General features: G+C 45.8%; 1 protein-coding gene across 1 annotated transcript in view; it reads right to left on the bottom strand.

The window, feature by feature from the left end:
• LOC141740455 (uncharacterized) overlaps positions 1 to 5,738 on the bottom strand; it is a 30,364-nt gene extending 24,626 nt beyond the window's left edge. The window contains exon 1 of the mRNA XM_074579242.1: positions 5,600 to 5,738. The gene's annotated coding sequence lies outside the window, so the exon portion shown is untranslated. The remainder of the gene's footprint in view (positions 1 to 5,599) is intronic.
• Between the last annotated feature and the right edge of the window lie 262 nt (positions 5,739 to 6,000).

Below are 6,000 nucleotides of genomic sequence, written 5' to 3' on the forward strand. Positions count from 1 at the left end.
TCAAGCTAAACTTCATGAGACAAACAACTGAAAATATTTTCCCCACATGTTTTCACTTACTGGTGAAGCACAGGGAGGTTTGCCTTCTTCAAGAGCAGCCCAAGGGCCAGCCAAGCAGCCCATCAGGCTGGGAGCTCAGCATCCGGCAGAGCACAGGTACGAGAAGCTAGAAACTCACCTGCACAACCCAGCCCTCCAAACACGCCGACTGCGAAGAGATGGCAAACCCAGCAGAGTTAAGCAGGCATGAACAAGGACACATTTATAGGGCTGGACATCTTCATTTTGTGACCTTTATTTTGGTTCAATCACGTGGCACTACTGCTGCTCACCAGACACACCTCCCCCCACGTCCTCCTCTGTCGCTGGAGGAGTGACACACAACCAACAGCGTCCATTCTGTACTTTGTTTGGCCAGCAGCACTTCTGTATCCTTAGTGATTTTAAAAATACAGACATATTAACCTCCTGGGTAGTTTTCCTCTGCCCTTACCACTATCACCCCTGAATGCTTCACGTGCGTTTTTATTTCTTTTTCCTCCCCGCAACTCCGTGAGAAAGAGCAAGAGGCACCCAGGCAACAAGCCCCTTGCAGCACAGTAGATGTTCTATAAGCCCTCAGTGGGGATAGGCAGCTATTTTGCAGAGCCCACGTGGCCAGCCAGCACGGTCAGGCACAGAGACAGGTAGGAAAGGAGAAAAACACACCTGGATTTCAGTCAGAGCACAAGTTTTTCTGACTTCTGTGAGAGCGGAGAGCTGCCTTCATTTTATAGCCACAGCATCCAGGTCAGCGAGAGCCTCTCACGCGGAAAGCCTGCTTTGCAACTTGGGTGGCCTGGTTTCCTTTATGGCATTTTTGTGGCACTTTACATGCTTAAATGCCGTAGTGTCGCCTATAACTGACAGCGTTCGGTGCATCCCTCAAATGGGCTGCGTGCATCTCAAGCCGAGCATTTGGAAAAGGAGAAACACAGCAAACATTTTAATTGCAGTAGCTTTCCTACAAGAGGGCAGCAGGAAGCTTAAACAGATAACTTCAATTCACAGCAGCCGAGTGCCTGGCTTTGGCACGAATACTCCTTTAACATAGCAATTTTGCAATCTAGTTATCTAGATAGTGTGGTGTGTTTTTTTTTTTTTTAAGGCAACTGCAACATATATAAAATGCCATCACATGGATATATATCACCTCCCACATAAATCATTAGCAGAACTGGAACATTTAGTTCCATCACAGTGCAAAATCGGTGGAACAAAACTCATTGCAAGACCTCACAGACAGAGAAGGCGATTTTTGTTAAAGAGAACCCAATAAGCTGATTCCACCCACTCTTCCATCAACATACTCACATGTGCAGAGCTGTGTGCATCAGTCTGGCCAGGATCACCTGTGTGCAGCAGGAAGCACTTGGGATAACACCATCATGGCCTCATTGAACCTTCTGGGCTCCTCTCTGGTTTTGGATGCATCTTTTATACCCCTTAGCAGTGGATATTCCGGTCTTGTTCTTCACTGCCTTGCCTCATCCCTCAAGAATTTCAGGCAAAATTGAGTCTTGTTACCCTTATCTGGGCATTCCACAGCTTCAGCACTGTTGATCATTGTCTTGTCACCTTATCTCTAAGGCTTCAGCTTGTTCTTTGTCCTCTGGTTATTTGCATGAAACATGGGGTGGCTCTGCAGCAATTAATACATGCCACTCCTTTAACCCTTCATCTGCTGTTTCTCTGGTGTCTTCAGCCATGCATTTCCATTCACACCAGTATTAGTATTTCTGTTAAACTCTCCTGTGCGGGGCAGGTCTTAACCACATGAGATCCTGGCACAGCAAACAAGTTGGAAGCTGTTAACTTTCCACGGACCAAGGAAAGGAACAACCTTGGCAACAAGTTACACAGGTTTTGGCTGGCCATACAGAAATTCCGAGGTCATAAGTTTCTGTATATTGTGGCAAATTTTAGGCAGCAGGCCCTCTAACAGTGGTAAGGGCAAGGTTCTCTTGTGTCTATGTTACCACACAAGCTTCATTCACCCTCTTTCCCACATCCCCTCGTCCTTGCTTGCGCATCCACTCACCTGTCTCAGTTGCCCCATCACCTTCAAGAAAATACCATTTCTAAACACTGTTTCTGCCAACCTCTGCCTTCTCTCACACAACAAGGATGTTAATAAGGATTTTCATAGACCTATAACTTGATAGAATTATTTGTCTGCTTTTCAAAGGCAAAAAACTCCCACACCCTTCGCTCCAGGTTGATCTTCCAGCCAAATCTCCAGGCTGCCTTTCAGAACATGGAAGCGTTAAAATAATCAAGCAGCTATGTCAGTTAGAAATTTAAGGAAAAACACCAGTTTCCTCCTAAACTTAGTCAAAAGCCTTCTGTACTATAACTTCTCAGACAAAAGCTAAGCCTGAGGCAAGCAAGAAACAATGGAAAACAGCAGCAACAAGGGAAAAGTGCAGCCAAAGAAGAAATTTTGGTTAAGTCAGAAGTGAAGAGAGGGAGCTCTAGCAGGAAGCATAAAGGAAGCCAAAACTGCAAACAATGTTGGTGTTTTGGCCTACAGTAAAAGCATTTCATGAAGACATGTATACGCACACCCACTTATGTAGATCCTCACAGAGCGCTTTGCAGCCTCTCCAGAGTCATGCAGTGGGCTCTTCTTTCTCATTCAAGCCGGAGAACAAGTAAGCCCATGGAAAGTCAGCAGAAAACAGGGGCTTTGCATCTTGGGGAGGTGAAATGCAGGTTCTTGTAGAAGCTTCTTTCAACCTACAAAGGGTCCCAGGCCCCACCAAGCACCACTTGAGACCTGCCTACTCCTGCAGGTGTAGATGAAAACCTACTCCCAGTGCATCTGGTGATTTGAGGTAACTTCCATTTCAGACTTGAGATGCCTTAGAAAAGGCTTGTTTTTTGGAGGGACAGGAGTTCCTTCCTCAGGTAGCATCAGAAGGTGTCTAAAGAACAGGCATCCAGAAAGGTCAGCAGCAAGATCAGCCGCTCCTTTTGAAGGCCACTAGCACATTGATGAGGACTGAGCTCTCAGGGTGTCAGAAAGAGCTGACAATAGTCTCAGTACTGTGCACCTCAGGGAGGCAGCATCAACTCTGTAACAGCAGCCTCTTGTCATATTTTCCACTGACAGCCAAAAATCTGTGTTGTCTTAATCCAAATACCCTTCGGGATTATCGTGGTGTTACCTTTTGCAACTCAGTCTTCAAAGCAGTGCCTGCCCTTCCTCCTTTTCTTCCTTCCTACTAATTAATTTTTTTTTTTTAGTGAAACTTATTGTGTTAGCAGTTTTGATCTGGTTATTCTGCTAGGCTTGTCTAGAGTCAAAATCCACAAAGCCGTAGTGCCATCGCTACAAGCTTGCTCCCCTGCCTGGGAAGCTAGCTGAACTGCCAGCTCTCCAGATAACACCACGACATCCTTTTCTTCTTTGTAACAGCTTCCAAATGTCTGAAGGTGCCATCAGCACAGGGCTTTAGTAGTCTTAACATCTAAGGCACATCACTGGCATGTAGTGTTGACCACCACACAGGTGGTCGGCTGGCCAGTCAATCCCCACACCACCTTCATCAGCATTAGCAGCTCAGGCCACCACACAAATTTAGGTGTATCACAACCTAATTTCTTTTAAAGTCTGTGAAAATGACAGAGTTAAATCTACATCAGCATCGTTCTCACCTAGTGTTTTTATTTTATAGACACAGAAAGGTTATTACTGCAAAACAAATTATTTGGAGGCTACATAATCTGCCAGTCCACCATGTGGCCCTGCAGAGCTCTTACATATAAACACCAGAAGATAAGACCCACTTTGAAGACCTACCTGTAAGCTACTGGGATTCAAGGAGAATCAGGGCCAGTATGAATTATGAAGAGACTTGCTCCAACCACAGATACTTTCTCAGAGACCTCACCAACAGCGTGAGAAAAAACACATGAATTCCACCTCTAAAATTAGGAAATGCACACTATAAAGAGCAAACCCCAACAGTAAGGATTTTTTTTCCTGCAATGTGAAATAGTCCACAGCTGACGTGCAAGACAGTTTTCCTTCTTAAGTGAGTTTGTACCACAAGAGCTCTGGTGTTTTCCTTCCAGCCTACCGCATTCATGCTTTGCGGCAAGTGTAGCTCAAAACTACCTGTTACAGTAATAAAATAAAGTAATAACAACTAGATCCATCATTCATTATGATGAAAGGACTGTCTGTCAAGGCAGGATCACATTATACCAGTGTAGGCTATAAATCTCCTCCGATTTTACTCACTATAAAGAGAGAGCTTGCTCCATCAGAGAAAGCTATTGAGCCAGAGACATGTAAATGTTTTCCAGGAACACATCTCTCCACTTGGCACGGCTCATATGAAAGGAGAGCCCTGGGTGATATGGCACAGCAATGAAAGCCTTCTTTTGCAATATGCCACACAACAGAAAGTGGAAGTGTTTGAAAGAGAGTTTCAGTTTTGCTGGAGGAAGAGGCTTCTAATCACGATCACTTCAGAAAGCTCTTAATATTAGTAGCCATTAAGCTATGGGTTCACACTCCATGTACACCACACTGAACAAAGTCCTCTTCCAGAGGCTGCTCCACCTGCCAGATGCATCTTTTATCCCTCAACATCTACAGCCAGCCAACAGAAAAGGAAATTAATATTTAATAAAAACAAACAAAACCCCTCAAAGTTCCACCAGACTGCCCTACCTACACCTTCCTGACCATCAGTAGGAGGATATCCAGAGGTGCCAGCAGGATCGCTGCAGGTACTAATGGCTTGCTCAGATCCTGCAGTACACACATCCCTGGATACACCAGAACAGCCCTGCTACTGCTATTTCTGCCCTCCCGACCACCAATGAAAGTCAGACGTATGCCCAAAAGGACAAGACAAAAGCTTGGAAAAGAGCTCAGGTCACGCAGAAGGACAAATACTAAGCTAAGAGCTCCCAGCTGGACAGTCTGGGGATTTTTGTGTCATGAATAGGGATAGAGCTTGTTGCTCGGCACTACTCTTTCATGGCAGCTTCCAGAGAAACCATCTCATCCACAGCACTTTAAAACACCAACCTGTGAGACCACCTCTGAGAGCAGCAGAGGAATACAGACATAAAAATCAGTGGGCTCAAGCCTTCACCTGACTGAAAGCAAAAACCAGAGACCTAATGGACAACGAGGAGGTGAAGAGACTCAGGAACCCTGTGGTAGGCAACAGGGGATCTCAACAGGCCTTGGGCAGATGGCAGCATCATAGCCTGCTCTATCTTCTGATGAAAAGGTGACTCAGAATATAATATTAAATCTAGACCTGCTGCCCAGAGGAAAACAGCGGATGAAGTAGCTTTTAAGACAAATATAAGCATATTTGTCTCAGCATATAAGCAAATATAAGAAAAAGATACATACACATACAACAGCAAAAACTCCTGTAGAAAAACCCCAGAGGTGATAGTTAGGTGAGAGACAAGACATAGAAGAGTACCAATAGCATCTACTTACATCAGGGAGCAGCATTGCCCCACAAAGGGGGACAAGCAGACCTAGCACAGGTAGGTAGCTCACTCACTCACAGTCACACAGTACCTGAGTAGAGCCGGACACTGGTAGCAGGGTCCACCAGCAGCCCTAGACACAGCAAAGAGGTGCACCAAGCCCAGGGTTGACCCAGGAGTTGCAATCAGTGAAGAGGGGCTGGAGACAAGCTACAACATGGACCCAAAGGGGCCCATCCAGGCAGCAAAAACAGAGACCCATCACTCTACAAGAGAGCCCAAGGCTGAGCTTAAGTAGAGCTGCTTGGCAGAAGGTGAGGATGGAGGCCCCAGCTGAGGCTGCTCAGAGCAATTAGGACCCATGGGTGTGCTGGGAGCTTGTTGGATTTTTTTTTTTTTTTTTTTTTGCCGAAATCCCACAGCTGCAGCAGGTCATGGCCAGGAGGCTGGAGGAAGAACAGGACCGTGTCCTCCATGAGCAGCAATTGCAGC

Source organism: Larus michahellis, chromosome 3 (genome assembly GCF_964199755.1).
Source record: "Larus michahellis chromosome 3, bLarMic1.1, whole genome shotgun sequence".
Taxonomy (NCBI): domain Eukaryota; kingdom Metazoa; phylum Chordata; class Aves; order Charadriiformes; family Laridae; genus Larus; species Larus michahellis.